This window comes from Lepidochelys kempii, chromosome 15 (genome assembly GCF_965140285.1).
Source record: "Lepidochelys kempii isolate rLepKem1 chromosome 15, rLepKem1.hap1, whole genome shotgun sequence".
Lineage (NCBI taxonomy): Eukaryota > Metazoa > Chordata > Testudines > Cheloniidae > Lepidochelys > Lepidochelys kempii.
The window spans coordinates 17,094,980-17,108,292 of record NC_136394.1 but is presented as its reverse complement, the minus strand read 5'-3'; the positions used below and the strand labels follow the sequence as shown (position 1 = coordinate 17,108,292).

Below are 13,313 nucleotides of genomic sequence, written 5' to 3'. Positions count from 1 at the left end.
CTCGGAGGGTCTGGCTACCCTGCTGCTAGGAGTGGTTAGGCAGACTGGAGCTAACACACTAAAAATAGTAGTGTGGCCATTGCACTTCAACAGGATGTCAAGCCTAGGGGATCAGGTGGGCTTGAGGTCTTGAGCATCCATACTGCTGTTCAGGTCTGTCTACAGAGGCTAAGGGCATGGCTACACTTGCAGGTGTAGAGCGCTTTGAGTTAAACCAGCCTTCGTAGAGCACAGTAGGGAAAGTGGTGCAATCTGTCCACACTGACACCTACAAGCGCACTGGCATGGCCACATTAGCAGCTCTTGCAACGGCCACAGAGAGCTGTGCATTGTGGTAGCTATCCCAGCATGCAAGTGGCTGCAATGTGCTTTTCAAATGGGTGGTGGTGGAGTGTGACAGGGAGTGTGTTGTGTGTATGTGGGGGAAGAGAGAGTGGGTTTTTTGGGGGGGGTGAGAGCATGTCAGCATGCTGTCTTGTAAGTTCAGACAGCAGCAGACCCCCTCTCCTCCCAGTCTCTCTCTCTCACACACAGCATTCAATAGGAATGGTTGCTTTGTCTCGGAGCAGATAAGCAGCCGGCTGTCAGAAACAGAGCTTTCAAAGGGCATATCCTCATTCCTGCAGCAATTCCAAAACAATGAGAAGAGTGGCCACTTGACTTAAGGGGATTATGGGATGTTTCCGGAGGCTGATCAGAGCACAGTAATGCAACACCTTGTTCACATTGACGCCTGGGTGTTTCAGCCAAGGTGCAACAAGCATTAATCTTCTCGCTGAGGTGGAATACCAGGAGCACTGTAGCCGTGGAGTCAGAGCACTCTAGGTGCCTTGCCAGTGTGGATGGGTAGTGAGCTAGGGTGCCCGAGGCTGCTTTAATGCGCTCTAACTCTCAAGTGTAGCCAAGCCCTAAGACGATCGCTCCCAGCTGCAGTGCAGATGTACCTGGAGCTGCTCTCCACAGCTTTGCATCTTGTGTAGTTGCTTGCCCCTGTTCTAAGTGGGTGTTAAATGCTACCATTCTGATTTAATAATATGTTTTAAACTCACGTAGGTCAGGTGTAAGCCTACACATATTGCAAGGCCATGGAGAATTGGACCCCGTTATGTGTATTCCCAGCAACATCAGTGCTTTAATCGTTAAAGTAAGTTGGGTGGCCGTACTTTTTGTGCTGAATTGTTTCACCTGCGAACAGACCCACTCATCTAAAGTGCTGAGGGCTGCTGGGGAGGGACTGAGCACTCTCAGTTTCCACTGAAAACAGAAGTGCTTGGCATATTGCAGCCTCAGCCCTTACCTTCCAACTGTAGGGCCAAATTTGGCCTTCATTTGCACTTGTGCAACCCCTTTGAAGATAATTAATCTGCACATGTGTAAGAAGGGGCAGAATTTAACCAGCAGAATCTTTATTATTGTTGATGATTTGTGAGCTAGAAAGAACTCAGTGTAACTAAATCTAGGTGGAGTTTGTAGGGCTGGCTGTTAGAAAACTCATCTTTTAACGTGTACTACAAATTTGCTTTGGAAATTTGAGGTAATAAATGTGAAATCTCATGCCATTTTTAGTCACCTTTCAGGGTAGAAACACATTTTAATACAGATTAAGGTTCCAATTAAAACAATAAGTACAATGGTCTCTTGTTGGAACTGTGTTATAAAGAACTGCATTATAAAGTTGCCATAGCTAGGTGCTGATGTTTTGTAATTGGCTTACTAACTGTATTACCAATGTGTCCTTAATGCTATGCCCTCCTTTGCCTGTAAAAGGGAAAACAGACTCCTACAAATAGAGTACTTGTTTCCCAAATACAGAATTATTAAAAAGTTGAGTGCATACTCAGTTAAGACCTGATCCTCCCTACTCAGGAGCCTAGCCCCCATAAGGACTGGAGGATCAATCTATAAAGTAGCTGAAATGAAATGCCTATGCTGCAGTACAGGCAAGCAAAACAATGCACTGGCATAGAGATTCATTGTGCTCATATAGGGCTTCCTTCTGCATGCCTTTCTTAATGGGAATTCTACGCAAAGGGCATACAGGATTGAGTGTATAGCTTGGAACATAAAATAGGAAGTACACCGCACAATGCCTTGTTCAGGAGCATGGGAAGTGGATGAATTACGACGGTGCTCTCTGAAAATGTAAGACTCACTAGAATGTTATATAAGGTGTTTTTAAATAAAAGCAAGTAAGTATTTTAATCTTAAAATCCTTGAAATGAGCACATTACACATGTCTTTTTTGTACACATAAATTTGTTTTGCTCTTGAACTGGCAAATGAGACTTGTTTTGGTCCAAAGCCAGATAATATATAAGGCAATTTCATGCCTAGTGAATTATGGAAGAGAATGTTTGGTACGTAAAGCTTGTGTCTACAGCCTGCTGGCTCCCCTCCCATTTCTCTTAATCCCTTTGGGAATCTTAGTTTGAACCATCTTCCAGAGCCTGAACAATTTCTAAAAGCTGGGAGATTGCTCCAGCGGAATGAAAGGAATTTCAAATATGATCCCTTTCCTCCCGGATGGAATTTCTTTTTGCTAATTCCAGATGGTGGCAAAATATGCTTTGATCTTAGCATAATGGTCATCCTTGTCAAAAAAACACTTTCTGAACTTGGGCTCAAAGGACACTAAAGAAAATTACTTTAAAAATATTTTTCTGGGCCTTTGTATAAACTTTTAGAAAGAAGAAATTATGGTCTGTTTCCTTACTAAAATGCATCTTCCTTCTTCACTTTTACATGCTGACAAATTAGGGTAATGCACAGGGGTGAGGCTACTGGCCTTACATTTTTTTAACAGAAAAAAAAAAAGTCAGTTTGTGAAGGGAGAAGGAGGAACAAGGAATTAAACTTTCTTACGAGTTGTGCTTAAGATGTGTGTATTGTAGGCTAGTTTTGGTTAAATTGGGGGCTACTGTACCAGTTTTGGGCCTGATCCTACAACCTCGACTTACACAAGTAAACCCAGTGACTTCAGGAGAACTAATTAGATAAGGGCTACTTGCACAAGTAAGGATTGACACATGGGGTCTTTTCATAGATGTCCCTTAAGACATCAAAGGACTTTTAAAAAATGCACTAACATTTCTTCTGTGATACATTTAAAATAATCATGCAGATAAGGATGTATGAATGTATGCCAGGAGCATCATATGCAGTGGGGAGAGTTGTCTCCCCACACCAGAGTTTGGTTTGCCCCTCCCAACTTTTTGTAAGTCTGTATGGTCCATTATGTCTTTCACTTTTGTCCCCTCCCCAACTTTGCAGGATATAATATAATCGCCTATAATGTTCTGTTTGCTGACGCAATTTTGCTCCTTCCCCTGAATTTTTTTTTGAAATGATACCCCAGTGTATGCAAAGGTGATTCCAGACATACATTTGTAAAATGCTTTGGAACCCTTCGATGAATATACACCATATAAATGTACATCATAGACATAATTTTTCAGATACTTTCGTGTACAATTTTATACAGAGAGCAATTCCTAAATTTATCCTCAATGTCACTATAGTATTTAAAAAGAGCAAACTTTGGTGTACATAATGTAGTTACATGCCATAATGCTTGATCACTTTGCTTAATTTGTTAAGGAACAGAGATCCAAATTTTGCTTTCTATATTGGTATGAATAGTCCCATTGAAATCAATAGGGCTACTAGCCTACTTGTATGAGTAAAGGGAGCAGAATTGGCTCCATATTTTTCAAAGGAGCCATGAATTGTATGAAAATACTTAATATATAAACATGTTAAAATATTTATGTAGTTTTTTCTCTTTTCCTTCCCCCATGTAGGATGGTAGAGTGTGAAAATTTTGCCTTAGTTACTGATGTGCTGTACAAAGCTTAAAGTTCAATTTTATTACAGCTTGAGCCTTTTACCATGGCAACGCAAATCCCATGTTGCAAAAATGTGGCCCAGTCCTGCTTGCTTTGTAATCCATGAAAGTTCTGCTATTTATTTCAATGGGATCAAAATCAGGTCCGTGGTTTCTGACAAAATGGGACAAAATTAAATATAAAAGCAAGTAGAGCAATGTTGCTCATATATAAAATCCATGCAAACTAAAACCAGAGGGAAATCATTCCAGATGTACAAATCAATCAGGATAAAATTGCCAACACCTACCATACAAGAAGGAGAATCAGTGTTTTAACATAAAGTGGGCTACTAAAATGCAGTAACAACCTTAGGGCATGTCTACACTGCATCCGGGAGTGAGTCTTTTTTTCCTAAAATGGCATGAAACCAGCATTGTTGTAACAAAAACTCTTTGTTTAGACTAGTGATAGGATTTTTGGGCACTGTTTGGGGTACTGATAGAATTATTCTGCAGTGTTTAAATTGGTCATCTTTGCTTCTTGGATTCTTGGTTTTTTTTAAGCTGCTGAAGTTAGAACCAGACAAAATGTATAATACATTTTTTTCCTTTTATGAGTCACTTGAGCAATAGTGACTAAGCAATAGCACGAAGAGGGGCTTCATGCTAATGAACTACAGTATGCCTGGGTTTAAAATGTGGTGAAATATATTTGAATTTTTTTGTTAACAGTTTCCCAGTCTGGCTCAGTAGATACTGATTATGTTTTGACCTATCATTACAGAGTTCTCAATCACGTGTCACATGGAACTAACATCAAGTTAGAAACCTGATAAGGTAAGACATTATTTACCAGGGTTTTAGCCCACGAAAGCTTATGCCCAAATAAATTTGTTAGTCTCTAAAGTGCCACAAGCACTCCTGGTTCTTTTTACCAGAGTAAATAACCTCATTCTTTGGTATTAGTAAAGTGTAATATAACAGGGAATCCTGACAAGATGACCTGAAAGAAAAAAAGTAATATTTATTGTGGTAGCATAAGAAGACCTCATCTTGGATCTGTTCATTTATGTATAGCAAGATGTTGGTTCAGTATTTATGTTCAGTACAGACTACAAGCTAGATGGGATACCATCACACTCTCCTTGTGATGCAAATGGCAGGCATTGATACAAAGCTTTGCATCTGTTGATTCATTTCTGACTGGTGATAGTTTTCCCATGCTGCTCTGTAATGAGCTTATCTTCCAGTGTGATTGCATGTAGGCAAGGGAAGGGTAGAGAAGGGAACAGGCAGGATTATAAAGAAAGCAAAATAGGTGATTAAAAATGCATCATAAGGGATGCCTGTTTTCACACTATTCGCATGGGTACTTTTATACTCTTCGCATGGGTACTTTTAGCAAATGCCCTAACTTAGCTTCACATGCCAGTGTCCCTGGATGTGCAAGCAGAAATGAGCAGCACTCCACAAATCTGAGAACCGTTACCATGTAGATTAAAATGTGTATTTGCTTCTGTTCAATCTGACGGTTTTGTTTTTATCATAATGAGGTAGATGTTATGTATAGAACATACTGCTAGGGAGACAGGATAATTAATACAGGGCCCTGCATATACTGAGTACTCAAAGAAGAGCATTAGTAATAGTGGCAACTGTTCACAAGCCATATAATGCCTTGTTCGTCTTTTGTTTAAAATGTAGAGCAGTGGCACTTTAAAAACAAAAAATGCAGGTGTTTCTTGTCCTTTTCTATTACTTCGGAGACGTGAATAATCATCTTGGTAAATACAACGAGGACTCCTTGTGGCACCTTAGAGAGTAACAGATTTATTTGGGTTATACCTCTCTACTGTATTCTCCACTCCGTGCATCTGATGAAGTGGGTTTTAGCCCACGAAAGCTTATGCCCAAATAAATTTGTTAGTCTCTAAAGGGCCGCAAGGACTCCTTGTTGTTTTTGCTGATACAGACTAACGCGGCTACCACTCTGAAACCCATCTTGGTAAGTGTCTCCCATTAAAAGAAAATTAATATGAGTGTAGAACAGTTTATAGTTTTCTCATTGCTTATCACTGAAGGATTGTTTTGGGACATAATTTGTCATATCAGAATGTGCTAAATATCAGTCAAATTCTTCAAAACCCCTTTGTATTATATATGGAAGAACATCTACCAGTTAAAACACATAATTGGTAGTTGAGACATGGCCTGTATTTCTGACTCTGCAACAGACTACCTATGTGATCTTGGGTGATTCGCTTATCTCTGTCCTTCATCTCCCCCATTAATAAAATGGGGATAATACCTACCTCAGAAGTGTTAGAAGACTAAATTTTTAATGTCTGTAAAAGTGCCTTGAGATCCTAGATTAGAAGCTCTCTGGGTTTGGGACCACGTCTTTATATATGGTGGGTAGAAAGCTGGCTAGATTGTCGGGCTCAACGGGTAGTGATCAATGGCTCCATATCTAGTTGGCAGCCGGTATCAAGTGGAGTACCCCAAGGGTTGGTCCTGGGGCCGGTTTTGTTCAATATCTTCATAAATGATCTGGAGGATGGTGTGGATTGCACTCTCAGCAAATTTGCGGATGATACTAAACTGGGAGGAGTGGTAGATACGCTGGAGGGGAGGGATAGGATACAGAAAGACCTAGACAAATTGGAGGATTGGGCCAAAAGAAATCTGATGAGGTTCAATAAGGATAAGTGCAGGGTCCTGCACTTAGGACGGAAGAACCCAATGCACAGCTACAGACTAGGGACCGAATGGCTAGGCAGCAGTTCTGCGGAAAAGGACCTAGGGGTGACAGTGGACGAGAAGCTGGATATGAGTCAGCAGTGTGCCCTTGTTGCCAAGAAGGCCAATGGCATTTTGGGATGTATAAGTAGGGGCATAGCGAGCAGATCGAGGGACGTGATCGTTCCCCTCTATTCGACATTGGTGAGGCCTCATCTGGAGTACTGTGTCCAGTTTTGGGCCCCACACTTCAAGAAGGATGTGGATAAATTGGAGAGAGTCCAGCGAAGGGCAACAAAAATGATTAGGGGACTGGAACACATGAGTTATGAGGAGAGGCTGAGGGAGCTGGGATTGTTTAGCCTGCAGAAGAGAAGAATGAGGGGGGATTTGATAGCTGCTTTCAACTACCTGAAAGGGGGTTCCAAAGAGGATGGCTCTAGGCTGTTCTCAATGGTAGCAGATGACAGAACGAGGAGTAATGGTCTCAAGTTGCAGTGGGGGAGGTTTAGATTGGATATTAGGAAAAACTTTTTCACTAAGAGGGTGGTGAAACACTGGAATGCGTTACCTAGGGAGGTGGTAGAATCTCCTTCCTTAGATGTTTTTAAGGTCAGGCTTGACAAAGCCCTGGCTGGGATGATTTAACTGGGAATTGGTCCTGCTTTGAGCAGGGGGTTGGACTAGATGACCTCCTGAGGTCCCTTCCAACCCTGATATTCTATGATTCTATGATTCTATGTTTTCATAGTGTTTAGAACGAGGAGTCCCCAGTCCTGCATTGGGTTCTCCGGATATTACTCCAATGTATTAAATAATCCTTGTGTGAAACGGGTATAGCAATATCGGTATTTATAAAAGGACATAGATGGGTTTAAAAAATTGTGGGGGAAGCTCCAGAGGAAGTACACAGCAGGAAACTTTCAAAAATGTAAAAATAGGAACTTTCAGATAGAGTTGGTATTTGTCAGCTGTGCTAACAGCTCTGAGCCTTGTATCATCTTGATGAGCCTTTCTTGGGCAGAAGCAGGCTCTTGAATGCTATTCTGGTATTGATGGTTTAGCAAGCTTCCCCCTGCCCCTCTCTTTAAAAGCTGAGTCTTTTGTCAGATTAGCAGTTACAGTCTGAGCTATTTTTCTTCCTTTCAGCTCTTCCTGGAAACTACAGTGGGACCTGAAAAAGCAATATCCCAATGTGTAGTGTTCTTATTACACTAGCTGTTTACACACTTCATCCACTGGTGGAATGCAGCCATCTCTGGGGTTGAATGCTGCTTAAAGCACAACAATTTACTACAGGACAATTTAGGACATGAAGTAGTAAAACAACAGAGACAAGTTAGGCAGGACACTTATTCTTCCAAGGAGTGCAGTGAGATCTCTAACCATGAGTGCTGTATGACACCTCTGAAAGAGTACTGCCCCATGTTGGGATGTATTGACTGAAATGGAAGAGTGACATCTATTGAATACCCTCCATACCATTTCCTACAGGCTTTTCCTTCTAAGCACTGAGGGAGGCTGACACCTGAAGAAGAGCTCTGTGTAAGCTTGAAAGCTTGTCTATTTCACCAACAGAAGTTGGTCTAATTAAAAGATATTTCCTCACTCACTTTGTCTCTCTAATATCCTGGGACCAACATGGCTATACAACTGCATACAACTATTTAGATTGGTTTCAGAGTAACAGCCGTTTTAGTCTGTATTCGCAAAAAGAAAAGGAGTACTTGTGGCACCTTAGAGACTAACCAATTTATTTGAGCATGAGCTTTCGTGAGCTACAGCTCACTTCATCGGATGCTCATGCTCAAATAAATTGGTTAGTCTCTAAGGTGCCACAAGTACTCCTTTTCTTTTAATTATTTAGATTGTGCAATCTGATGAGATCGTGGTCCAAGATGCAGTGGCTTCAGGGCGTACGTGCATTAGCAGAACATCAGGACAAATGTGCTTTTAGTTTATTGATTTTCTGTTTCCCAATTAGAAAATAGCTTATTTAATAGCAAGAAATTTTAAAATGTTTTACTGTATATATTCTAACAAACAAGGCTCTTACCAAGTCAAATCTGGGGTTGACTTTGATGTAATTCTGTGGGTTTTTAAATTTTTAGCTCCTATCCTTTATTGCTTTCTGAAAATACTCATTATGAATGGATGGCTGATCTTAAGACAGTCTCTGTATGTTTTCCAGTTGCATCAAGCAATCCATACCCTAAAGGAATATTTAAGCTAAGTAGGGAGTAGTATAACAGCTATTCAGTAATAATACACAACTCTAAGTCCTCTGCAGCATTAGTGGCTGCAAGGATTCCGTTAGCAAGTTTTTGTGAACAGTTCAATAGATGCAATAGTTCAGCAAGAGATTAAAAAGGGGTTGTCTTCGTGTCTCCTCATGATGACCCACCTGTCTGGAGCATTGAATTATCTTTATTGCTTTTATTGAGTTATCTAGTTCTAGTGTGTGCCCCTAAAAGCTTTTGCTGCCCTTAAGTACTGTGGCTTCAAGGTATTTAGATTAGGATGGTGTCTGCCATTCATAGCTAGAAACAGTTGGAGAGCTTCTATAATGGAAGGCAGAAATGGTATTTGAATTATGATTCACTGAGTAGGCTGCAACTTTGTAGCTGGTAGCTCCAAGCAATCCTGTTTGGCATGGGCATGTTCAGAGGCCTTCATTTCCCTGGTGTCATTGCTGTATCTCACCTATGTTTTTTCCATGTCTTCAATCTGCCGCCCTCCCCCCCATGTATCATTCTGATTTTGGATTTTTGTTTTGTTTTGTTTTTCTTTTTTCTTTTTGATTCTTTCTCCCACTCCTCTCCGCTCTTTTCTCACCTCCAGTTTCCTCCTCTGTTTTTCTCCCTCTCCATTTCCTCCCATTTTTCTTGTTCCCTTTTCTAGTTCACTCCCATGGCTTCAGTCTTTTTCTGTTCTCCTCTGTTCCCAGTGTTTAATTCTCTAGTAATGTTTTCCACATAGTGTCATTTCTCCTATAAACATGAGGTCTGAGGTTTGTCCAGCCTGAGCTGATGGATAGCTCAGTGGAAGCGTTCTGGTGAATTTTAGATTATTTTCTTCGAGGCCACTATACCACGTCTTACCTGGTTTTAAGGCTCCTTATAGCCTATTAGTTGCAGAATTGCTCTCAGTCAGCTGTAAAGAGCCTGCTCCTCTCCTGCTTTCAGTGATAATGAACTTGATCTGCATGCTGCTGCTATCTGATATCAGTCTTGTGGGCCACTTCTTAAATATTATCATGTGGAAAGGGGAGGCACCAGATTTCTCCAAGGATTGCTTCCAGATTGCTGAATGAGGCAGAGAGAAGCAACTTTTTGGCATCTTTGCCAGTCGCTACTCTAAGTGCTGAGGCAAGTCTTACAGTGTCTCTGGTTAATGTTCCATAACCATGTGGTCTTTCATGCACAGCTCTGACCTATAAGTGTTGGTGTATATGAAAATGCAAATACAACTGGAAAGAGTAGCCAAAACCTTGAATAAGGTTTATTTCCTCTCAGCTTCATTTCTAAGATTCTTCTGAAATTACTTCAGAAAATCTATATGGTTTAATAAAGAATTAGATCCTGTCTGTAGAATTTTTAAATCAACTCGTAGATTTTAATAGAGATTTTATCCCTGTTATAGAATTTCATAGTTTTGTTTAAACATTCTATAGAAAGGCTCTTATTCTCTATTTTTAGAATCACAGAAATGTAGGGCTGGAAGGGACCTTGAGAGGTCATCTAGTTCAGCCCTCTGCTCTGAGGCAGGACCAACCATACCTAGACCATCCCAGAGAGGTGTTTGCTTAACCTGTTCTTAAAAACCTCCAATGACAAACCTGTTCTTAAAAACCTCCAATGACAGGAATTCCCCAGCCTCCATTGGAGGCCTACTCCAGAGCTTAATTGTCCTTACCGTTAGAAAGTTTTTCCTAATATCTAACCTAAATCTCCCCTGTTGCAGATTTAGTTCTAAAGGATTTTTCCAAAAGCGTTTTTTCTCTCTTCCCCTTTTTTTTAAAGTTATTCTAGTGGGAAATGGGGATGTGATAGCATTCCCAGCATGGAAGAAATGTAAAAACTGAAGCTAAAGCCTGGGTAGGGGTCTTCTCTGTCTTTCTTATTCTTTATCTATTTACATGTAAAAGGCTGGGTTATTGACACTTTATCATATTTATTGTAGGTTCCTGGATCTTGTTGTCATAGTTACAGCCTGGTAGTCAGAAAGAGTTGAGCTGGTTTCAAAGTTATGCTAATTGACAGTTTCTCAGGGAAAATAATCCCCAAATTTCAGGCGCTAAACAATCATTCTTGCCCTAGAACTTGGGCAACTGTTTTGTGTAGCTATTCCTTATTGACCAGACTGCATATACAAACTGACTTTTTTGGTGAGATCAAGTTATGTTTACATGACTTGATTGCCAAAAACTTTCCATCAGTTCTGTCCTCCCTCCCCAGAACTCTGAGAAAGCTATATTCATTCGGTGCTGGCATAAATTTTCAAGAGAAGTCACTGTGATAAAATATTTCCATAGATCTGAATTTTGCGAAGTGAGCCCACTCTGAAATCACCTTGCAGCAGCAGCTACTGTCCTGTGCAGCTGGGGCCAGCTCCTTGTTTCAGGTGTTGCGATCTGGCAAATGTAATCACAGCGCCACTCAGGTTTGGCCTGACCGCCCTTCCATAATGATGACCACACTGTCATGTTAACGAAGGGGCAGCCAGGCCAAATTTGAATGAGTGCCACTGTGACCCATTGTGCCATGTCACAATGCCTAGTTTCAAACAGGTATAAACTGCACTTGAGCAAGCCATGCTGCCTAGGTGTAAACCATGTCTACACTACAGACTTGAACTGATGCAACTACTTCAGTAGCAAAATCCCAGTGCAGACAAGGACTTATTGACCTAGCTGGGGTGGACATATAAAATTAATAGTGCTAGTGTGCAGTAATGCTGACAGAAGTCCTACTTCCATCACTTAATAGGCAGGGGACAGGGAGGAACAGCTCTTAAATCTACTCCCTGGTAATGTCCACTTAGTGCTATATATTCAGAATGTCTTAAATTGAGTGCTCTGAATAACAGGTCTATTTTAATATCTAGTGGTTATCCAATTAAAAGATAAAACCCCAGGCACGTCCAAGTCATCAAAGTTAGCAAAAGAACTTTCAGCACTATCTAAAATTTGATTTGTCTCTATTTTTTAATGAAGAGGTGGTAAAAGCAAAATTATTAATGAGATCACTCTAAATTGCTCTGATGTAGAAACTCTGATTTGGGAGCACTTATGCACATTCTTTGAGCTAGTGATGACTGTGAACACTGAATAGCAGTGAAGAGACTGTCTTTCAAGGCTTTATGGGCAAAAAGGCTGTGTATCAGTTGTGTCAGCTGTATGGAATTAGTAAACTCAATTGAAAAGCCCCACTAAGACTTATGAAGTGGTTTTGGTTGGTCATGTTTTAGCCTAGGCTCTGCAATAGGCTAAAACGTTGCCAACTAACATGGCTTCATATATGTTAGTTTGTATCTTAGCAAAGCTTTTCAACTGTGTTAAGATAACTTAATTGAGCTGACAGGATTGAAACACACCATTTTGGCCATTAGGACAGGTCCAAGAGAGCACCTTTGCTTGGCCTTACACTCCCATACCTTTCTGCAGCGTTCTTGGCTGGCAAGCTGTGAACTAGCTTTGGAATCCACTTGAGAGGAAGCACATTGCCTATGCTTTGAGAATGTTAAATTTTATACTGCTAGCTGTCACAGCTTTGATTTAAAACTACTTCTACTTATGAAATGTTTAGGCAATGTCTGGTGGCTGAAATACAGGATGAAGTGCCAAGAGGTCAGATTCTATTCCTGGTTCTGCCACTGACTTGCTGTATGACCTTGCACAATTCATTTAATCTCTCTGTGGCTCTGGTTTTCCTCATAAATTAAAAAAAAAGGGGGGGGGGTTGGTGGTGGTGAATTTTTTCTGTAACTATCTCATAAAAAGAAATGTGTATTAATGTTTGTAGAGTTCTTAAGATTCTCAGATGTAGGCGTCTATAGAAATTATAAATATATAATTTTATTATTTCTTATTGTAACTTGTTTCATTAGTATAAAGTATTAAGCTTCTTGAAGTTACCGAATTCAGTCTGAAGCTAGTGTATTCTGCCAGCCTACCAGCAAAATATATTCTCCTATCCTAATCTGTGGCTTTACTTTTTCCTGTTGCTTGGCTGCTATTGTGCACACCCTGAGAAAAGACTGTATTTCAAAGGGGGTGGTAGTGACCTTGTATATTCAGGTTTCAGAGGAACAGCCGTGTTAGTCTGTATTCGCAAAAAGAAAAGGAGTACTTGTGGCACCTTAGAGACTAACCAATTTATTTGAGCATGAGCTTTCGTGAGCTAGCTGTAGCTCACGAAAGCTCATGCTCAAATAAATTGGTTAGTCTCTAAGGTGCCACAAGTACTCCTTTTCTTCTTGTATATTCAGTAGCTTGTGCATCAGTTTAAATTTGTAAATTGCTTTAAAACTTAATGATAAAAATATATAAATGTAAGATTATCGCTATCAAGATTCTTACCATAAATGTGGTTTAAACTGTAATCTCATTTGGTTTTGTTTGTGACACAGTTTTCCCTACTTTCTCCAGTGTAGTCTTCAAGTGATAGGTGGGGATAGTGCAGTATGGTTGGGGAAATGTCTGGACGCATCCCTGCTGCAAAGAGATTGCGTAGAGTGAAATAGAAAG

General features: G+C 40.5%; 1 protein-coding gene across 9 annotated transcripts in view; it reads left to right on the top strand.

Annotated features, from left to right (window-relative positions):
* ARVCF (ARVCF delta catenin family member) overlaps window positions 1-13,313 on the top strand; it is a 444,466-nt gene that overhangs the window by 70,327 nt on the left and 360,826 nt on the right. For 8 of the 9 annotated variants that reach the window (XM_073313188.2, XM_073313197.2, XM_073313196.2 and 5 more), the window contains exon 3: window positions 4,611-4,663. The exons of the other annotated variant lie outside the window; for it this stretch is intronic. The gene's annotated coding sequence lies outside the window, so the exon portion shown is untranslated. The remainder of the gene's footprint in view (window positions 1-4,610; window positions 4,664-13,313) is intronic. 9 annotated transcript variants of the gene reach the window in all.